Genomic DNA, 22,314 nt, shown 5'->3' on the forward strand with positions numbered 1-22,314 from the left:
CATTTCCTCGGGCCTTGGGGAGAAAATTCGCGAAGGGCACCGCCAGCGGGGCAGAAACTGCCACGGGTGTGTGTGGAGGGGGAGGGGGGATTTTTCCGGAGGCTTCTCCTCAGGTCTGTGCAGCCTTTGTGCCCCATGACTGGGTCCTCGGAACGTAAACTCTGGGAAAGGGCAGGGAGGAGCCTCTCCTGTCCGCGGGAGTATCTCGCCCACCGCGAGCGCTGAGGGACAGCGGCCGCCAGGCCCGGAAGGCCCGGCGGAGGCGGGGGTGTGACTGAGCCCCCGGGGCGCGGCTCGGGGCCAGGACCCCGGCGAGGCGCGGGGCGCGGGCGGCGTCTGCGGGCGCTCGGAGGGGCTCCACCTGGTCGGCGCGCCGCGGCCGAGGGGCGGGGCCCGGCTTCCCGGGGGCGGTGGCGCCTCCTCGCGCCCGGGCGCGCGCTCCCTGACGTCCGGCGCACGCGCGAGGCCGGGAGGGAGCGCGCCCCGGCGGCGGCGGCGGCGGCGGTGGCGGCGGCGGCGGCGTGAGGAGGAGGGAGCCTGAGGGGAGGCTGGCCGCGCGCATGGTGGCGGCGGCGGCGGCGGCGGCGCGGGCGACCGGAGCCGAGGCGGAGTGGGGAGCTCGGGAGGGGCGCGGGGAGGAGGAGGCGGAGGCGAAGGGAAGCGAGAGCCGCGCTTCCAATTCCCAACTCCGAGCCCCGAGTTTGTAGATGGGGCTGCTCGGCGGCGCCTGCGGCTGAAGGGGAGCAGCAGCGGCGGGCGGCGGGAGCGGCGGCGGCGGCGGCGCGGAGGCGGCCGAGGTGCGAGTCGGTGAGTTGCCGGGGGTCCCGCGTCGCTGGGGTAACGGTCTCGCCGCGCGCCGGCGTCGGGCAGGGGGCGCCCTGTTGCTGGTCGCTGCGCGCCACGCGGGGCCCTCGGCCGCCCCGCCCCCTCCGCACCTGGGCTCTCGCCGGCGGGGGCCGGGGACCGGGGGCCGGGGGCAGGCGGGCGCCGGCGGGGCCCGGGGGCGGCGGCGGCGGGGCGCGCTGCTGTGCGCGCCCGGCCCGGCCCGCGCGGAACGGGCGCCTTCGCCGGGGCCCTGGCTCCTGGCTGCGGGCGACGGGCCGGAGCGCGACAACGTGTCTGGCCCGTGCCGCCGGCGGCCGCGCCGCTGTCCCCACGCGCTCCCTGGCGCGGCCGGGCCGGGGGCCGGGGGCCGGGGCCGGCGCCGGCGCCCTCTGCGGCTCTGAAGCATGAATGGGGAGCCGCGCCGGGGCGGCAGTGGCCGTGACTGACACCGTGGGGTCGGCTCCGAGAGGGGGCGACTCCGCCGGCGCCGGGCTTGCTGCTGGGCTCCGAGTTCTGGGGAGAGGCGGCTCTTCTGCAACTACAGCTGCTCCCTCCCGGGCACGAGGCTCCAGGGTTTTGGCCAGAGTGGTGGTGGGCCGCGCGCTCGCCGCTCCGGAGGCGTTCGCGGCCGAGGCGGTGCTTTCCGATCCTGGGGACATTTATCTGGAACCAGAAAGGTGCCGGGCTGGCTTTTTTTTGGGGGGGGAGGGGGGGTGGCTGGGTGAAGGGACAGGAGGGAGTCGTTCGAGGTAGCCTACGGTCGGTGTGATGGCAGGATGTGGACTGGCTGGTGGGTGGTTTTTGCACAAGGACTTTTTAACACTTTATTGGGAGTTTCGTCGCAGTCTCACCAGCTCCGGGGGTTCCAGCCTTTAAACTTGCCTCGGCTGGAGCATCGCTCGCGGGAGGGAGGCTGGGGACTGGAAGGCTGCTGGGGGAGCTCAGGAGATTCTCCGCCTTACCAGCAAGCAGCCTCTTAAGGTCAAGCTGGCCGTGCCTTGCTCCTTCCTGCGCCTTTGGGGATTGTTGGAATTGTACTTTCTGCTTCCTGAACTGGGCTTTCTGTGGCGTGGCTTGGAACACTGGAGGTGCGTTCAAAGGCTCTTCAGTTGGACTGTGACTTAGCAGCCATTTCTCCCCATTGAAGTCTTTCAGAACGGTCGTTTGGAAACTTATGTCTATGGAATATGTTAGGCGAGGTAACTAACGCACAGCTGGCAATGCGGAGACCCTTGCGGTGCGCAGGCATAGCAGCCCCAGACCTCGCAGAACTAGCGCTTGTTTGGGGCGCCTACTGGGCTATGATAAGGCATCAGGCCTGATTATAGTCCTGTCTTCTGAGGCCTTATTACCGTAAACAGAGAACTTTTACGGGTTCTGTCATTTTGAGGTCATTTGTATCTGAAATGTATCATACATTTAAATACATGTTGAAGTATATGTTTGCACGACGTGTTACTTTTTAAGGTCCGTGTTTATTTTAGACTGGGGTTACATAATATACAAATGGTAATACTTTTAATTGCACCGTTTTGTCCTATAGAGAGATTGCACATTAAATATATGAAAAAAAAAAGTCTTTTTCTAATTGATACCACCTTTATTCCTTTTCCATTTAGAATTTCAAAGTGATTTTTCTCCCCCTACATTCTAGCTTAAATAGACAGTGGAAAAATTAAGGTGCTTAAGCAAGTCTGGTAGCTCCATGTAAGACAGAATCTTTTTTTTTTTTTTTTTTTTTTTGCTGTTCTCTAGGCCAACTGTTGGATTTTTAAAAATGAATCATATTTTTCTTAAACATTTGAAGGAGCAGTTTGCTTTTTTTTTGAGTCTCGTTTCAGGCTAAAATGGTTCCAGAAGACTACACAGCCTGCTGCTGTCCCTCCCCTTCCCTCTTTTTAGCTTGGGATAACCAAGAAAACCATAATTGTGAGGCCCTGTCTATATATGTTACCTTATTTTAAATCCTTTTAAAAATTGAAGTTGTTTATTTATATACTTTACCACTTAATAATGGATGGTGAGCAGAAGACAACCTATGTTTTAATTAAACCCCTTTAGCATTTTAGACACCCAGGCTTTGCTAAAAGTCATATCAGCAAATTATTGCTGAGAGTTGCAAGTAATACAGGGGCAGTGCTATTCAAAGGCTATCTAATCGTAAAAACACCAAGAAAATAAATATTAAAACAGGCAAGGGGACTCATTTGTACTTTTGACGTAACTTACTTTATTACACATTACCTAGTTACAGATGGTTTTTGAAAAGTAGCATTTTGCAAATTAGACATTAGGTATATACTACTGATGATAATTTTCTTTCCCAAGATGATTTATTTGGTAAGGGACTAAATTTGTACCAGAACTCTGCTTCAGGTGGATGTGGTTAACTGGCAAGAGCTGTGCTGGTATTTCTCTCAGGAAGGATGGACACCTGCCCGTTAGATAAAACAAATGCTGAGCTGTTTGAGAATATTGTTAAGTTATAGCCTGAGAAAAATTTATGCTAGCTTTGTTTTACCTGTAGCTTCTTTTCTTCCAAAAATAGTCTTCACATTTATGAATATCATAAGAGCAGATGTGTATAACAGATCTCCTTACTGATATGGTGCCCAGTACTGAATTAAAGGTTTTATTTCTTCATGGAAGGAACCAGGTCCTGCTTAGAGTATTTTTTGGTCAGTCTCACAGAAGCCGCAGTGATTCCCCTACTCTCCCTGTTTATTTGTGTGTGACCACTGGGGGGAGACCTTACAATTTAGACAGACCATAGCCCTCCCTCACACAGACCGGCTGCTAATCATCCCTGGGCGCTTTGCCAAACTGCTGGACCTGCGTTGAGGAGGTTGTACTTAGAATCAGATCTTGATCAAGGTGTGTAATGACTTTTATTTCTTTAGCTCGTATCATACTCACAAAGGACCTCCCTTTATAGATTGTGTTATTAAGTCTACTTTTTGGTCTACCATTAAGTGGGCTAACTAAATATCTAACATAGTGGAAGAGGAGATTCATGAATACATTAGAGCTTTCAAAGACCTGGCTTTCCTGACATTAATCTTAGAAGCAGTGTAGGTTTAATTACCGGCTCAGTGTACACAGATATTGGCTGTCTGGGAAGGTCTGGAGAGGGCATCACTCTTTTGTGGGGTGTGCTGTATCCTAACCTCTTTAAACCGATTTGTCTCCTGTTTTAAAAAGCTTTCAGAAGAGAGATGTTGAAGCATCTCTTGTTCTTAATTTCACCACGTAGGGGAGGCTGTTCCTTTATTACAGTTATAGAGATAAGATTAAAACCCACAACTTTGTTGGCCATCCAGCTTTGGCTATTCTAAAGTCAGAAGTCTGGTTTTCACTTTTTCTCATGACAGTGTTTACCCATGTCGATGTCCAGTTCAGTAATAGTGACCTCAGTTAACAAAGGATGCTACTCTACCAGAGCTTAGAACTTAGGCTTGTATGTTTTTCCTTGAGACCTTTGTATAGGCTTGACCGTAGTAGGTTCACTCACAGTGTAATAAACAGGATAGAATTTAGAGTCGCTTCTGTCACCTTGTTATCCTAAGTTATTCGTGTTTTCTTTCAGATGGCTTTGATTTCCTTCCTAAAATTCTTTTTTAAAAAGTTTGTAGCACACGAGAAGAGCTATTTTCTGCTTAGGAAATGTTCATTCCTGGCTAACCTGAGGATTGTGTCAAATACTTGGGGATGGTAATCTCTAAAGACCTGCGTGCCCGTTGCCCGGCCTGCATGGCTCAGCCGTTGAGCATCGACCTAGGATCCAGGAGATGGATTCCCGGTCAGGGCACATGCCCTGGGTTGCTGGCTGGATCCCCATCCCCAGCAGGGGACATGCAGGAGGCAGCCAGTCAATGACTCATCATTGCTGCTTCTCTACCTCTCCCTTCCTCTCTCTGAAATCAATTTTTTTTTTAAAAATTTTTTAAAAAAAGACCTGCATGTTCAAGTTATCACTGATGAGAGGCAAAATGAGAATTAAAGGTAATATAGTGAGTTTTTCATAAAGCTCAAATTACTTTAAAATCCTTTCTACTGCCCACTAGTTTCTACACAAGACCTGACCCCTACTTACTTCACTGCCTTTCACTTTTTCCTCTTAGGGCTGTCACTCTGCCCATCCTTTCACCCTCCCCTTCACTATATTTCATCTACACTGCCCTTTGTTTGTGTCCCTCAGAAATCCCATGGCTTGTTTCTGACTTAGTACTGTTCCCTCTGCCTGGAATTCTCTTCCTAAAACATTACACGACTGGCTGCTTTTTGTCATTTCAGGTTTCCATTCAAACATTACCTTTTCAGACGAGCACTGTTATCTAACCACCCTTCAGAAGGACACCATCCTCATTCCCCGCTACCCCATTGCCTTAAAAAAAATTTTTTTCCCCTGCAAACCATTTATCACAACTGAAATTTATATTATTTTATTATCCGTATGTTTTCTCTAGCATGTAAGCTCCATGAGAAAAGAGTGATTTTATGTCTTCTGTTTAACACTGCATTTCAAGAACTTAGACCTATTCCTGGCACGAAGCTACCATTCAATAAATATCCCCCTTTAAACAAACAAAAACAAAAATCTGAGGTTCTCTTCTTCCTGAGGTTTTGGTGTTAAAATGTCCCTTTATGAAATGACATGAGTAGATGGTAGTGGTAGTAAGTAGGTTACTTTTGGCTGTTGTAATAGAAATCCACCTAACTGGTATAAGCAGGAGGAGAAATGTATTGTAAAGATGCAGGGAGTGGCTAACGGGAGTCCAGAGGCTGTGACCGGGGACTCCCTCGACAGCCCGACACACTTTATCTCTTCTCTCGATTCCTGGCTGTGCATTGGCTTCAGTTCTGCTCCTGCTGGAGAGGACCCCTTGCTAGTCCTCTTAATGGGAAATATGTCACCGACAGCTACTGAGTTTTCCCCGTACCCACCCAGACAACAGAAACAGATTCCCCCAGTACCCTCCCTGCCTCCCCTGTTCAGAAACCATGTTGTATTATCAGAACTGGTTTGTCCTTGCTGTAACCACGTGAAATGGGATTGGAGAGACAACCCACATAGGTGCCCCAGTGATAATTAATGTTCACACTTGACCACCCCCGCAAAAGCAGGTTTCCCTTCTCTTGAATTTTGCTGGTGTATGAGGTTGGAAGATCTGAAAAGCGCACTCCTGGTGATATTCAAAAGAAATGTTCTTTCTTTCATGGAAGGAACGTACAATTTGGTTGAGGACAATAAAACATATATAAAGGAAAGAAACGGTCAATAAAAATAGCACAGTAATAATGCAGGAACTGAGAAAAATATTTGCAATTTGTAATACGGACAGAAGGCTAAGAGTTCTTATAAATTGATAAGAAAAAGATAGATCATAAAGTGGGAAAAGGTCATTTAACAGAAAAGAAAATCCAAATGGTTCCTAAGCATACATAAAAAGCTATTCAACCTCACATGTAATATAAATATCATAAATTAAAACTATGGGGTACCATTTTCACCTATTAAATGGACACATCGGAAAAGTTCGCTAGTGCATTTGAAGCGGAGATGGCTAACAGGTGCTTTCTCACATTTCTAATGGAAAAAGAAGTCAACAGAGTTTGATGTGACTAAAATTTCTGAAGAATGCTAAGGTAAATAGAAACACCTGGGAATATGCATGAACTGATGTCGGTGTTTGTGGGAGAGGAAAGAGCTAGAGTACAACTTATTATTATTTTTTTAACACTAACTTGTGTTGCTTTCTTTTTGGCTTTAGTCATGAAACAAACCCAGGCTAGGGTAAAGGCAACAAGTCACTGTGTGTCCATCCATCATCATCATCGTCATCATCATCGTCATCATCATCCTTGTCGCTGTCCTTTTAGGATCGTATTTAGTTCCCCTTTCCAGATCACCCTGCCTTCTACCCTGGCACTGGTGCAGTTTGTGTCTAAATCAAGGAGGTTTCCATATACTTTGTATCTATCAGTTCCTCCGCTTTGTTAGCTACTTAGTAAGCCCTTAAGTAAAGATTGAAGGGAAGGAGCTGAGCTTACTAGCCCTTTATAGAACCACTTTGTAAATTCATGCTTTTGGAAATCTCCTGTAAGACGTGATTTAGAATTTCACTTGTAGATGTATTTAGGATTTTATTACAATAAATGGTCAGTAGAGCAGTTTTATGAGTTATTATGTAGTATATTAATGGAACTTTATTTTTACATGGTTCCTTTGTTTTATAAAATTGTTAGATCTTAGTTGGGTTGGATAAATGTTGTGAAAAGGTGGAGAGGGCAGCTGAAGATGGATTGACCTTTTCTAGAAAAAAAAAATGTCAGCAAGTGTGAGGGAAAGGACACTGAGTGAATCAAGGGCCATATGCTCAGGAAAGGAAAAGTAAAGCGTGGGGATTAGCTTAGGAAAAGCCTGTTGAGGGACCCAGAGGGGCTACATCTTGGGAGGAATTTTAACCTAGGAAAATGCTAAGACGATTGATTTGAGTGCATAAAACTTTGAGGACACAGCATATACTTTGTGGTATTTTTGTTTTGTAGGTCATTTTTTACCATGAACTGACGCTGTACAGGGATTCTCTACTTACGGGGCATCAAAATCCTTCAGAGTTTTCTTGGGCCAAAGGGTTCTAGTCTAGTAGGTTTGTTGTGGGGCCAGAGCATGTTTATATTTTTAAAGTCCCCCAAGAGCCAGTATTTGTAAAATAGTGAGCCCTTTAAGTGTCTATTTAATAACCAAGTCACTCAGCGTAGCTTTTAGGGTCCTATACCGTTTAGATAACCCTGACTCTAGAACTTGGCTTGCCTCACCACGGTCTCTACTTCATCCAGGCTGGTACCTGTACAAACGTCTGATCGATTTCCGTGCTTTGCCCACTTTCCTACTCTTCTTTGCCCCCTGGTTTCTTCTCTACTAATAAGGGTTGAAGCTTGCCTCCCCCAGAAGCTGTCACTGGCTGGCCTCATCCGTAGCTTAGCTTTTCAGTACAGAACAGATTCTAACACAACACTTACATAACTGGCACATACACATCATATGAGCGACTGGTTTGTGTGTTTTCACTTCTGAGCCTTGTGCATATATGTCTGGTTGTACTCTTGAAAGTCTGTACTTTTTCCTCTGGACACCAAGGGCTTGGAGCTTAGTCATCGTTGCTACTACCAAACTCAATATACCTCATCACTAAAACGGATTGTAATAGCGACTTTATGGGGTTGGTTAAGATTTTAAACGGATGACATGAGTAAAGTGTCTAGCCGAGAGTTTGGTACATTTTAAGTTTTCAGTAAACGTCAGTATCCTTTCCTTCTCTTACTGACTGATACAGTGTTATATGTACAGTGGATACTACTTGTTGGGTAAGCATGGTTTCATTTGCCTTTGCTTGAGTCATAACTTTTATTTTTTTCTTTCCAGTGTAAAAGCTATGTCTTACTTAGTAAATATTTTTTTAAAAGAACTTTGCTTTTAAAGTAGTCCAGTTAATTATGTGCTGTTGAGTAAAGTTAATGTCTTATTTTTACATGACGCTTCAGTGTCTTTACAAAAGCAAATTAAATATTGGGTGCAAAGATGACTATGTGACCTCAGAAATTTCTCCCATTTTATAAAATTCACACAGTCCCAATTTTTTCTCCTGCTCCCCCCTAAAAGACTACAAAAGTAAGTAGTGTTTGATAATGTAGCATTTTGTTTTGAATGAAGAAAAGGACCATCCTGACTGCCCTGACCATTGTGGCTCAGTTGGTGGCGGGTTTGATTACCGGTCAGGGTACATACCTGGATTGTAGGTTTGATCCCAGGTTGGAGCTTGTCAGGGAGGCAGCCGATCAATGGTTCTAGAGGTAGCATGGGTGTCTGAGTTAAAAAGTGTGCTTTCAGTAACCTTTATTTAACTCACTCAGCTTGCTATAGCCAAGTGGGTATTTATAGCTCTTTTCCACTCATGATAATTTCAGCAGCACTCACTCATCAGGACGTCACATGAGGGAACGCCGACCTGGCCGGCTCTGGCCTTCGCATTCTCGTGGCCTCCCTCTCTTTCCCAGGAGCCGGCTCTAGAGTGAAGGATGGCAATGGCTTTGTCTCTGCTTCTAAGAGTGCCCTGTAGATATCTTCTCCTACTTTGCCATCTCTTTGTTTCCCTCCTCTTTTATCTTCCAAACCTACACTTCCCTCTTTCCCAAGATATCTTCATAAAGAGCAACTTAGAATTTGTTACACTCAAGTAGAAATTTTCACCGAAAGTAAATCTGTGTCTATCAGAAATTCGCATATTAAAAAGGGCTACTTTGTATAGTTTATTTGAGTAAAAAAACTGTCTTTCTATCCCCTCAGCCAAGTATTGTCCCATGATCATAGGCTATGCTTAATACTCAATATTGGGCACATTGGGAAGCAACACAGATCAGCATATAAGTCGTAGTTTATCACTTGCAGCAGACTATAAGTTTTTAAAGAGTTTAGGAAAAGAAATCCTGTCCGTAGGGAGGGACTTGCTACTCATTCGATTGAATACATTTTGAGATCCCTTTTAGCTCTAAAACTTTGACTCTAAAAAAAGCAAGAAGTAGGCTATAAATTGATTAGGCATTGAATAGACAAGTTTAAAGCAAAAAAATATATATATCGTTTGGAGTAACATGAGTGAATTCATTTAAGTGGGAATGAGATACATGGTTGTGCATATAGGAAGTAGATCAGTGAGGGTTGAAACAGTTCATATTAGAGAACAGAGGAATTAGGTTGAAGAGATGGAAAGCTTAGATTTTTGAGAGAAATTTAAATGTTCCCAACTGACAGAAAACCATGTGTTTTTCTAATACACAATTAATTAAAAAATAGTATTAATATTATTAATGCACTATTAGGATTAAAAAAATATTTTAACGTGGTTTCTCATGTTGAGTGGATTACAGTGAAGGAGAGACTAAGTGGGCAAAGACTTGTGGTGACGATTTAAAGGTGAGGCAGCAAGGACTTGGAAGGCTGCGGTCGGTGCTAGAGGGAACGGGGAGCGGAAGGTGAATGTAGGGAAATCGAATTCTCCATGCCCAACCAGATGACATGCAGAGGTATTCTGAAGTTTTCAAGGGATTCCTCGGTAAAGGACAGCCCATGGATTTTCAGAGCTTGGGGACCGCTTCCAAAATAAGTCCTCATCTTGTTGTAAAGGTTCATTTAGATTATTATTTTTAAAATTAAATTGTTATTTTCCCTAGATCTAAGCAGGTTGTTCCCAACTATATTATTATTAAAAAATAAAAAGCTCTTTTGAAACCACTTACCTGGGTATTAATTAGTAAGTCAAGTTTCATTTATCCTGCATGATACACTATTAACTTTCAATTTACAGTAATGATGATAGATGATCTATGTGGGCGTTGTGGTGGAGGAGAGGAACTGTAAAAATTAGGAAAAAGGGAAACTTAGAAAATCAAGATGCTGATAGTGGAAAGGAAGGTGATAAGATATTAAGGAGCATCAAAACAATTTTTATAAACACCCAAATGTATGACATATACTTAAAACAATATTAGAAGTTGTAGGGAAATATGCAAAGTATGTGATTTCATTTTTATTATCAGAACAAATATAAAGCTTTTTGTGTTTGTTTGTTTGTTTTTATTTCACCAAAGAACTGTATAGCAAATACCTCCTGCAGCCATGACCACATTTTTCTCTAGAAAGCTAAATTGTTATGAGACATTTACTAGGTGAGCAAGAAAAGCGGAATGATGTCGATGCTAGAAACATCAAACTACGTTAGCTTGGTGCATCTACTTGCCTTATTTAGAATATACTACTGGTTCTTTAAGGGGGTGGTTTTGCCTCCCACGGGACATTTGGTAATATCCGAAGACAATTTTTGGTCCTCACAGTTGGGGTGAAGATGAGGGTGCTTATTAGCATCGAGGAGACAGAGGTCAGGATTGCTACTAAAACTATTCATAGGCCTGTCCTCCGTAACAAGGAATTATCAGGTCCAAGATTCAGTAGTGCCAAGACTGAGAAACCCTGGGATGCAGAGTAGGCAAGTCCGGCCTGGGCAATTTAGAGACCTGGGTCAACTTATTACTCCCCTTTTTCTAGGCTTGGTCAGGTACTGTCCTGCTAACACACTATCCTCCAACAGCTCACAATGAACTTGATTGTCACTGTTTTTGTTTTGTCTGTTTATTTTTTTATTGTCTTATCCTAGGATATATCTTAGACAGTTTGATTAGACAGATCTTTCCAAATACTTTTAGCTATCTTCTCTTAGGGTGGCTTTTTTTTTTTTTTTTGCTAAGTTTGTATATCTTGTGCTTCCTTTTACTAATTCAGCTCTTGAGGAATCACCCTATTTCCAAATCCTAAAGGCCTCTTGACATGATTTAGGTACTTTCTTTTGCAAGTGGGCTTTTCCTGTGCTCACGGTGCTTCCCTGGGTTGAGCTCGTTCTTGAGTCCAGGTTTTTCTGATAGTTGTTTGTTCCAGTTTTACGCAAGACTTTTTTCTGATAGTATTGGAACCTGTTCTAATTTTTCTTTGTGCGAGAAGTTTACTTAAATAAAATACTTAACTTAAAGGAAAGAGCATCTAGTAGTTATTTTTTTAGGATAATTATATTCCTGCTTGTCGATGAAGATCACCCTGCATTTAACAGCTACATACAGAAAGGTTTATAATGGTTTCATAGTAAGTGAAAAACATCAAAATTCTAGAACAGAACAGAGAATGCAAGGATCTGGGTTTAATTTTATTGTTATGTTAAAAATGAGGTAACTCATTGGAATATAAAGATAAAAGCTGAATGAGTTTATCACTAATGGAAAAGGGAGAATATTTTCAAAGAGCCAGTTCATTTTTCCTTAACCTAACTCAGTTTGATGTTGATCTAAGCACACTGGCCACATAGTAAAACCTAAGTGCAGTGAGCCTGTGTGTACTGGCTGTTCTGTTACCATCAGGGGACAGTGGCGGGAAGCAAAGTATAGAGGAGACTGTTCTGTAGTAGTCAGGGCTGTGGGTCCAGATTGCGTTCCTGTGAGTGTGGATGTGTGTGTGCAGAAGCTTCATCTTGCAGAGGCAGAGCCATGGGGTACGAGTAAATTTTCTTTATAGTAAATATTTCCTGCCTGCTTCTGCACACATCGGTTATATCTTAATCTTTTGCTTTTCATCTATGCAAATTTTCCATTTATTTTCCTTCCATCAATCTAAAATTGATCTACCTCGTTGATCAATTGGTTTGTGGGTTTTTTCCCTTTACTTACATGTATTTTTATTAGTTTTAGGTATACAGCTCCCTAATCCTTCTCCCCTCTCCCCTCTGGCAACCATCAGCCTGTTCTCTGTAGATAGATCAGTGTTAACAGTAGGTTTTCATTAGTTACCGAGTGATACATTCTTGAACTGCACTGCACCACAGAACCACCCTACCCCACCCACCCCACTTCAGATGTATATGGTTCTTGTTTTAAGTCTTGACTCCCTCCCTGGGCTTCTGCCAGCCATGGAGAGCATCGGTGCTGTGGCTGCTGCCTCCCCAAAAAGGTGTCAGGTCCTCACTGCATGAGCACACAGCCAGCATCAGCAAGCCCGCTTTAATTCTGGAGACATTTTAGCTGAGAAATATCTAAGTGTTTGAAGAGGCTACTCTTCTGAGTCTCGGAATCCCACAGTAGTCAAGTGCACGGCCTCTGTCCTTGGTGGTCTGAACAAACCAGTTTACCCGAAGGGAAGGATTTGGGTAGACTAATGAGCGGGACAGCTCTCTCTCTCCCCCCCATTACTTACTTATATAAATTTTTATTTTATTTATTTTAGAGAGAGGAAGGAGGAAGAGAGAGAGAAACACCAATTTATTGTTCCACTTGTTTACGCATTCATGGCTGACTCTTGTATGTGCCCAGAGCGGGAATCGAACCAGCAACCTTGGCTCATAGGGATGACGCTCTAACAGTGAGAATTGGTGTCCAGAGAGAAATACGATGCCATTTCTGCCCTCAGAGAGCCCACCCATTTTCTGATGGAAACAGACATGTAAAGGAAAACACAGTCAGTTCTCATTACTCGTGATTCATGGTAGCTATGTTCTATAAATTCTCTCTAAACACTGGATTAGCGAACACTAAGCTTTTGTTTCTAGAGGAAATACAGGGTGGTTTCTGGGAGCCTCTATTTCATGAGCTGGTTAATACATAAGCTTGTTTATGTGTGTTTCTGTTCAAAGACGCCTTAATATATATTGTAGATTCGTTAATATTAAATGGTCAACAGCACTGTATAACTCATGCCTGAAGGAAGCTCTTCACACCACTTGTGCTTTCTCCATAAGGCATGTGACCAGCCTTCATGTGCTCATGATCACTAGGCAGCACCTTACACATTATGCTTGGGGGACATTTTAAAATATATATATATTTTGAATTTTTACACATTTATTTGAGGCAGACTGATGACACATGCTGGGGAGCAAGATCACAAGGGCTTTTCTCTTGGGGGACATGTTAGACAGCAAAAATCACCAACAAAAATGCAAAAAATGTGAAAAACATGGCACTAAGTTGACCATAAAAAAGATACTTGTTTTTAGTGTGAGAGCTGAGGCAAGAGGCAGAACGTTGCCTCGTTGCACCTAAACTGGGGACACAGCTCAGGGCACCTCCTTAAAGCTGCTCCATACCTGTCCGCAAATGACCACAAAGCACTGCGAGGGTTGATGCTGGGTTGAAAAGTAAATGTTAGCAAGTAGGCGAATTCACAGGTACAGACTCCACGAATCGTGAGGAGCAGCTGTTCTGTGCAGTAGTGCCCTGTGCCCTCAGCCTGCGCAGGGAAGGCTCCTCCTGAGACGGTGGAGGTGCAGTTCCCGCAGTAGGAAGCAGGGAGTTTAGGGAACAGCAGATGGCCCAGCGCGGCCGGAAAGAGAAGAGAGGATGTCTGAACCGTTAAGGGGGGAGATGTGAGACCCTTACGACACATTAAGGAATTTGGATTTCGTCGGACATAGGGAACCAGGGAATTCCAGCCAGGGGAGAAACATGGTCACATTTGTGTTTGGGTGGAGTGGGGGAGGGTATGAGCCAAGGCAGTGACGCGATGGAGAAAAAGGAACGTATTTAAACTATGTGCGAGGTATAAGATTGAAGGTTTTGGTGGCAGAGTAGATGGGAGAAAGATTGCACAGCTATGCCTGGGTGCCATTAATTGAGACGGGATACTGGAAGGAGACCAGATTTAGGAAGTAATAAGTTGTGGACATTGTTGAGTTTATGGTGCCCATGGGACATCTTTACAGAGATTAGCCAAGAAAATATGAGCCTGAAGCTCAGGAGATAGAGATTTGAGAGACCTTGGCATGTATTTATTAATTGATGGATAAGTGCCTGAGTGCCTGCTGGGTGTCAAGGCCCTGTACTGCGTTAGAGGAGAGAGCGAGTTGCTAGTGAGGAGAGACAGCAAGCAAAGATCGTTTCAGATACGTACGCTGATGAAAATGAAACTAACAGGGAGAGTGTTGAGGGTTTGGGAAGGGTGTGGCTAGTTTAGATTGGCTGTTTGGATTTGCTTTCTGGGGAGATGATGTTTGTACTGAGACAGAAATGAAGAGAGTCGGGTTGTGTATGTGGATATCTGGGACGATCATTTCAAGCAGGGAGAGCAGAAAGTGGAGGAGATGGGAAATGAACCGGGCATGTTTGAAGAACAGAAGGAGGCCAGTAGGACTGGAGACGAGCAGGCAGAGGGGAGAGAGCTGCAGAAGGTGCTCTCAGAGGGCTGAGCAGGGGCCAGGCCTGAAGGCTCCTGTGGGCCGTGGCTGTGGTGGGACGGACGCCTTGGGACAGGTCTCACAGAAGAGTAACAGAATCTGTTCTGTGTTTGACAATGATGGCTCTAGCCACCCTGGAGAATACTGCTGAGAACTGGAGTGAAAGTAGGGGAACCAGTGAGTGCTACAGTAAATGGGCAGGAGATGCTGGCTCAGAGTAAATGACAGCAGTGGAGGGCGAGAGAGCGAGATTTTGAGTCAGCTACTTAAGATTACTGCTCTTCAGTCACCTCCGTCATGGCTGATTTTTAAGAACCAGTTTATCGCTGGATGGTGAGTTATGAATTATAGGTATTTTTGTAAGTGCATATATGGAGTGTTCTCTTGAAAACAATAAACTGTCATTGAAATTTATTCTGAAATCTAGTTTTGAGATACTAAAAAAGATTCATATTTGAATATCTAATAAAATCTGGACCATGATCCTACAGCCATGTTTTGTGTTTATTAGTGCTTATCAGTTGTGTAAAAACACTTTCAGATGATTCTGCTGGTTCAGTTCCACTACTACATGTTTTCTTGTAATAAAGTAATGAGGCTTTGACCTGCTTTGCTAATTAGTGGTTAGGTTCATACAAATTTATTCAAAGCAGGGCTACTACATTGTGAGGGCGAATTAGGAACAGCACTACTTAACTTGAGCTGTTTAAAAAATAATCTCCGTAGGTTTAACTTTTCTCTGGCTGAGTCCTGCACTTTAATCAGAACACTTGTGGGTGTAGATGGAGCAGAGACTAGGGTGGAGAAAGATTGGAGGTTCGTCGACCAATTAAGAGGCTTTTAAGGCAAAAGAAGATAAAAACCCTAAGCCAGAGGGAGGAGGAGTGGAAATTGTGTTGAGGATGAATTTGAGACTTTTATGAAGCCTGAAAGCGTGAAAAGATTTGGAGAAGAATTCGATGTCTGGAGGGCAGGGGGAAGGGAAAACCTGGTGATTCCGAGAGTCTAAGCCCCGGAGAATGGATGGGTGGTGATGTCACAATGCTGAGAGCTAGACTCTAGGGGGACAAGGCTCAGTTAGGGCGAGCAGTCTGCAAAGTGTTCAAGGAAAGGCCACATCGCTGAGACCCCCAGGGGGCGTATGCTAAGAAGGTAGCCCTCGAAAGGAGAAAGGTGAGGCCTGTGACTAGGATCCGGAAATAATATTCAGGGGGAAACTAGTTGAGCCCTAGAAGCGAGTGAGATCACTTGAGAAAAGAATGAAAACCCTGGGGGACACTGTCCGCGGCGACGGTCTGTCCTCAAGCAGGATGTGCGGTTAGGCCAGCCCCAGACTCACTCTAGAAGTTCAGGGGTGCACTGGTAGAAAGACAGTCGTGGCTGAGATGGGGTGGGGGAGAACTGAAGAAACGATACCCAGTGTGGTGGAGAAAAGGCTGTGACTTAAAAGGGAAGTGGGGTTCAAAGTAGGGCTTTGGAAAAATTGTTCCTGAAGGGTGAGGAAGATGGTAGCACATTTATAAATACAGGAGCATGATATAAAGAAAAATACTGAGGGGGTAGGGGGGGTCAATGGGGAAAGGGGGGGCATCTGTGATACTTTCAACAATAAAGATAAATTTAAAAATATATATTGAAGTTATATAGGAGAAGGATTACCTATATGGGTCATGGTCCCACGGTGGGCGGGTGGGGGGGACTTGATTCATTCCCCAGGCAGCAGCCCCGTGGGGGGGGGGGCGTATTTTCTTCTGAGATTTGAGAAGTAAGGGGGTGGCTGGGAATCTTTAATAAACGATAGCCTCTTTTTTCCTTTCCCTTCTGTCACAAATTCATGTGACAACTTAGTGTGGTATATGTTTTAAATAGGGAATGTAAGAGAAACCCAAGAAATGGCAAGTAATATAATTATGCAGCAACATTGGGGACCTAGATTTTTGGAGAGCCAGGGTAGTTGAACACATCGAAAAGTCTGGGCATAAGAATAGGAAGAAGGGCCGTGAAATGAAGGCGAAAGCTGTGGAAAGCAGCGGGGAGGGAGGGGGGAGGGAGGACAAACTGGATTCCCTGTGGTTTTGTCCTGGGCGACCTATATCGAAATGCATGCAGGCAGTAGCCAGGCACTGGGTGCCTCTTTTCACTAAGTCTAAATGTAAACTACACCGTTGATGCCATATCATCAGGCCTAACACAGCATCTAAAGGGAGTTCTGTTAAAGCAGGAAGCGATCATTATAGAAAATGACTTGTACAATATTCTGCAATATTTGAAACAGTGTCTTTATGTAACCTTTTAAAAATTTATGAAAGACTACACAGATTACCATATTGTTAATTTTGTTACCCACATTCTCAAAGTATTCAGCTCAACAATTAATTGCTAGAAGTGAGGGGCTGGCAAGGATACCCAGTTGCTCTGGTGTTCACGCTCGCCGTAGGGAAATATGCAGTGAGAAAAAGATTAAAATAGTACCAATGTTCAATTGTCATTTCATCTATTTGGCGTGCTTTCTCACCGCTTTGAACATATTGCATACTCCTGAAGTTTCTTACAACCGGGAAGTCTTCCAAATAAATGTGAGGTTAAAGCCTAGAATAATCTCTCCTCTTGGATGGGATACATAGTACCTCTTTGGACTTTCTAGATTTCTAAAACGTGTTAAATAATGAGTAAGGCTATTCTGTGTAAGGTTTTCATCTGGGCACATGGAATAGAAGTTTTCTAACATTTGGACTATATTTTGACATTTCATGCAAAGACCCCTTATGTGGGGAGCCTGTGTTCCCCTATCTTTTTACCTGAGCCTTCCTGTCTGAGAGCGTGATTGGGTGGCATTCATTATACCTTTGAGAATGTGTCCCCACATCAAATAAATTTTTGTGCCTATTTATTTTTAAATATATCTTTATTGATCTCAGAGAGAGAAAGGGAGAGGGAGAGAGAGAGTTGAAACATCAATGACGAGAGTGTCACTGATGGGCTGCTTCCTGCACGCCCCCCAATGGAGATGGAGCCCACATCCTGGGCGTGTGCCCTGACTGGGAATCGAACCCGGATCTCCTGGATCCCAGGCCGATGCTCAACTGCTGAGCCATGCCCGACCCGGCTGTGCTTATTTTTGATGCATTGCCTTGTGTGTGATGTTTTGCTCATTGCCTCAAAGGCTGGTGTAAGTAGAATTGAAGAACAGCCCGAGTGTTCAGTGAAATTAGAATAAAATATGACATTGATAGCTGATTCTAGTATATAAAATATTTTTTAGATGGAGAGGTTTGTCTCATGTTAGTATAACATAAGTGCTGTGATCTGTACTGTATTTGATTACAGGTCAATGGTTGGTTCCTCGTTGGAGTGGAACTGGTAGTGTGTGAGTTTAGGAGGTTTGATTTGGGTTGACACTAGAAGCAGTTTTCTGATAAGTAAGATCGACTAAAAAGTTTCCTTTTGTTTAAGTTCGATCTTTATACCTATGAGTAGAGAATATACATATCTTACAACAACTGAAAATATTCTTTATAGACTTTTAAATATTGATTTTACACATTATATTTTAGTGGACTGTTTTACCAAAATACATATCATGCCATGAAATATACAAAGAAGAATATCATAAAGCATGTCATCCAAGGACAACTTGGTCGTCCTCGGGCTTTTGCCTTTAAAAAAAAAAAAAGTCCTGCTTGTTTTTAACTTTAGAAGAATGGTTACAATTCTCTGGTTTTTCTGCATTCACACTGGCTACTCTTTACACATGAGAGATGTATTTCTTTTGTAGGCTTAACTTTTTATTAAAATCATTAATGCACGTATAGATGAAAGACCAACAGTGTTCCCAGTTCTCTTTATCTCTATTTCTTGCTCCCCAGAGGCTGAACTTTTTAGCTGGTTCTCTTGCATTTAGCTGCTTCTCAGTAAATGGCATACTTATGTTGCTGATTCTCGATTTTTCAGTTTTAATCATCATGGAAAATGAAGATTTAGCTCTTTTTCCGCTGAGCCCTCCCTCCCCAGGTGTGCTCTCACTCACTCACTCTCTCTCCGTATGTACGATATACACTTCGGATCCCTCAATTCCCCCAATATAATTATATTAGTTATTGTGGTTAGATCAATATTTGTTAATTGGTTCATCAGTAAACTGTAGTTACCTTTAGCTATTCCTGAATTTTTTATTTTCTTGGAGTTAATATTTATTTGCTTAGTTTTCCATAGATACTACTTATCAATAATCCAACCCCCAGATCTTGGTTAGTTTTTTAAATCACCTTTCAGTATGTTTACTTAGGTTTATCAACTTCACTTTCTTAAAGGTGTCGCTCCTGGAGCCTCTGACTTGTCCAGTATGGACTGGTCCCTTCCCATGCCTGATACACACCTGCCATCTGACAGAGAAGCACCTTTGCCTTTCTCCTGGGTTGGGTCTTTGAGTTCCTGGCTCTCTCATATCTTACCTTTTCTATTTTTTCCCTTTGCGTCACTCTCAGAGGGCAGCACTTCCCTTTTAAAAATATTTCTGGGAAAAAGTGTTTGTGGTAGATTAATTTTGTGAAATGTCGTAAGCAGGTCTGAAGATTATTTTTAACTCTCCTGACACTTGATTGATGGTCTGGCAGGGTAAAGAATCTTAGGGTGGAAGTGTTTTTAAATTCGTCATGTCATTGTCTTCCACCTTCGGGTGGCGTCATGGAAAGGTCGAAAGGCGCTTTGCTTCCTGATCCTTAACGTGTGTGCTGCTGTCCTGAAACCTCACAGGGGTGCGTCTGGGCCCGAGTCTGTTCTCATCTGCGGAGCTGGGCGCCCCATGCCCCGTTGAGTCCAGCAACTCGTAGTGTTTGGTCCTGTGCAGTGGCATTTCATCGGCGCTTCCCTTTCTTCGTTTCGTCTGTTCTTCAGTCTCTAACTCCTCATTGAGATGCCCTCTCTCGGGTCCTCTAATTTCCTTTCATTTCATTTTTCTTCCTCTGTGCTTTTGTATTTTTTTGGTATTTCCCCAAATTTATCTTCCATGATTTCCATTGAATTTTTTCCTTCTGCTTTTGCTTTTCTACTCCTGAGAGCTCTTTTGTCAGCCCCTCCCCTCCCCCCCCACCCCTCTTCTATAGCTGCCTTGTTCTCGGTTCGTGAATCCGGTGCCCTCTCACTTCCCTGGCACGTGTGCTGACTTTTCCTCACCCTGGATAGTTCCAGGTGGGTTTTATCTTCTCGCCTCTGTCTCGCGTGCTCCAGGCTTTTCTTGGCATCAGATATTCCAGGGCTGTTAGTGCACTGTTCAGCGTGCAGTAGTTCTGTGCGCATGTTGAGCTTCGCTGGCCGTCCTGGGACTGGGTTGTTCGGGGGTGATGCCTGGCCTTGATGTCCCTGCCTTTCCTCTTAGGCTGGTCGTCTTCTCTAGAAAACACCCTTGGCATCCGCCCCAAAGGTGAAGACCAGGCTAAAGGCTCCTGATAGGCAGCAGGGAGGAGCTGGCGAAGGGGTCGTCTCAGCGCCCAGCGGTCCCACCTTCGGTAGGACTCCATTGTCCTGTGTCCGCATACACTTTTTATCTTACTCTCTCCAGAAACCTGTTTTCCAGTCCTGTGTGGTGGAGGGCGAGGGGCCAGCAATTACCACCCTGTGGGGGAGATGCGGTTGAGTTATCCATCAGTCGTATAATGAAAACCTAAGGAGATGAATAGTAATTCCAGGAAAATAAAAATAGCAGGAATAGAGAAAGGTAAGTGCAGTTTACTCCTGGATCGGCTAATAGAATACAGGGCCTGATAGCTGGCCTCCTTATTGCAGCTCACCTCACCTCAGGTTCCTCGTGCTGTTAACCCCCTGAGCCTGTGGAAGATTTTGTTGTGTGGATGAAATTTTCTGCGTTCCTAGCAGCTACTGTAGAGTGTGGCCACCTAACGTCTGCTAGATCCGTGACTCTTTTGTCCACATGTTTCAGAGCTTTCAAAGTCAACTTTTCTCCCATTCTTCCATTCATCTTTGTAAACGTACCCCTTTCAAAATAAAATACAGACGTGCATCTTTATTACACCGAGGAAGGGTTTTAGGCGAGAGCAGAGTTAGATGGGTTCAATTCCTCTTTACCTAGGAAAATTGACATTTGTCCCCTTCAATAAAAGTATTCATTTTACTTTTTTTGTCAAGCTCGACACTTGATTTTGTCAAATCCAAGCAACCCGAAATTTTGGAGTTTGTCAGAGGGGAGCGTTTCCCCTGGAAAACCATGCTTAGTTTTAATTTTAAATTACACCTTGGGAAACAGGGTCTGCCATGAAGGGCACCCTTCAGCTTCCCCTTCCACCAGAAGGCGGTTTGCTCTAAGAGCCGCCACAGTCACCCACAGCTAGCCTTGCTTCCAGGTTTTCTTGAGATTTCTAGAATGTTAACACAAGAAGCGAATGGGCCCCTCTGGCTTACTGGTGCTGTTATGAACTCAGGCTAATCCTGCAGTGACTTTGTATTTTTACTTTGCTACGTGTCAGTTATTGATTATACAAAACTTTGTCTTATCCGAAAGCTAGGTAATAAAAGGGAAAAATAATTCAGAGCGTTACTTGAGCATTTACTAAGCATTTGTTGAGTACCTGTTGTGTACGAGGCACTCTACTGGGAGCTGTAATAGAAGAGAAAGCGCTTGTTCTTTGAGGTTATAATTTAATCAAGAGAAAAGGGGCGCATACGTGAAACACCTAGTGAGCGCTGGAAAGCCTTTCTTCCCCCTTGTTTTACTAAATATTTTTGTTTAGAAACAGGAAAATGGGAAAAGAAATTATGAGTGTATGTATTTCCTTTGGATCTTGGCTTCTCTTATTAACCATTATACTAGTTTTTTTGTTTTGTTTTTTGGAATTGGGGTACAGTGACATACATTGTACATTAACCCTAAAAGATTACTGTAAGCAAAGAATGTGAAAGAAGAAAGATTAGTAATTTGAAAAGGCTAAGTTTTATATTTAATACTTCCTTTTCTTTCCCTTCAGATTTCAGTAAACACATTTGATTCAATGGCTACTTACTACTTACCTTTTATGGTTCAGGGAGACAGAGATCATGAAGTAGGGCTGTGAAAAGTATGTTCACCCAGCGTTGATCTGTTGTATCACCAGCCTCTCTGGATGTGTCTGACTGCACGTAGTTTCTAACGGCCATTTCTGACCATTGACCTTGCTTTTATGTCAGTCACCGATTGCTCTTGGAGGAATTATTCCAGTCATCCGCGGATCCTGCGCATGTTATTACTGCTGTTCATTTTCTTCCATCTTACTGACGTTTGCAACTGCTTCCAAGTTTCTCAAAGACATCTCCGATTCCATTACTGTGTCCATGTACTTGGCACGGCAGTAGAAATTAGGAGAGTGGCTGGTGTTGATCCGCAGAAATTTGTGTCTGCTCCTTCGGGGCTGAAGTTAATGAAGTCGTGCTGTGTAGTGGCAAGACTGGAACTAGAAACCGCTTTTTCTCATGCCCAGTCCTCGCTCCACTGACCGGACGAGGCTGTTTCACGCTTTTCTTCATGTCTGCCACCTGTTGACGTGCAAGCCCTCAGTGGCAGAACAGAACTCATCAGATCCCTGTGTTCTTGGCCAGTCCCTTGCAAAATGTCCCGATTTGTTATCCTTCCTGTCTCTCAGACATTCTCCTTCTTTTCTTTTCAGGGAAAACACTGAGGTGGTTTTGTAGAGGGATCATCTGTGGGGAATGCAGCTTATAATCTACAATTCCAGCT

General features: G+C 44.3%; 1 protein-coding gene across 7 annotated transcripts in view; it reads left to right on the plus strand.

Annotated features, from left to right (window-relative positions):
* Positions 1-503: 503 nt before the first annotated feature.
* Positions 504-22,314, plus strand: part of PALS2 (protein associated with LIN7 2, MAGUK p55 family member) — a 62,310-nt gene continuing 40,499 nt past the window's right edge. The window contains exon 1 of one of the 7 annotated variants that reach the window (XM_081146892.1): positions 504-807. The gene's annotated coding sequence lies outside the window, so the exon portion shown is untranslated. Of the gene's footprint in view, positions 808-1,049; positions 1,503-22,314 lie in introns of those variants that run through there. The other 6 variants (XM_081146890.1, XM_081146891.1, XM_081146888.1 and 3 more) reach the window with 6 other exon arrangements.

Source organism: Miniopterus schreibersii (assembly GCF_964146895.1).
Source record: "Miniopterus schreibersii genome assembly, chromosome: 9".
Lineage (NCBI taxonomy): Eukaryota > Metazoa > Chordata > Mammalia > Chiroptera > Miniopteridae > Miniopterus > Miniopterus schreibersii.